Raw genomic sequence first — 522 nt, forward strand, 5'->3', positions numbered from 1 at the left:
TTTTAAAATAAATAAATAATAAAATATATAGTCTTGTATTTATTAATTCTGCTAAATATTAATTTATGGTTTAATGATTTTTTATATATAATCATTTGATGGCTAATATTATTAGTGACCTTGTTATTATTAATGTAAACCTGAGCTTAGTATATTAGTACATATGTAAATATATAAATATTTAGCTGTTATTTATTTATTAATATTATTATATGGTTAATTATTAGTATAATGATTTTTTATTTATGAATAAATAAATAAATATTTTGTAATCTTTTCTCTCCCTAATTTACTCTCATTTGAATTCTTTCCATAACTCCTCCCTAATCAATTACCTAATCACTCACAATCAATTCCATAATCACTTAACTCATTCCACTTTTACTCACTAGATTTTCTCTCTTCAATTTCACCCGTACTCTCTCTCTTTCCTTTTCTCCACCATTTCCCAAGAGCTTGTGCCAGCTCCCCACAAACAACTGGCTTTCCTTTCAACTCTCACGTTCACACCTCTCTCCTCAC

Source organism: Asparagus officinalis, chromosome 4 (genome assembly GCF_001876935.1).
Source record: "Asparagus officinalis chromosome 4, Aspof.V1, whole genome shotgun sequence".
NCBI lineage: Eukaryota > Viridiplantae > Streptophyta > Magnoliopsida > Asparagales > Asparagaceae > Asparagus > Asparagus officinalis.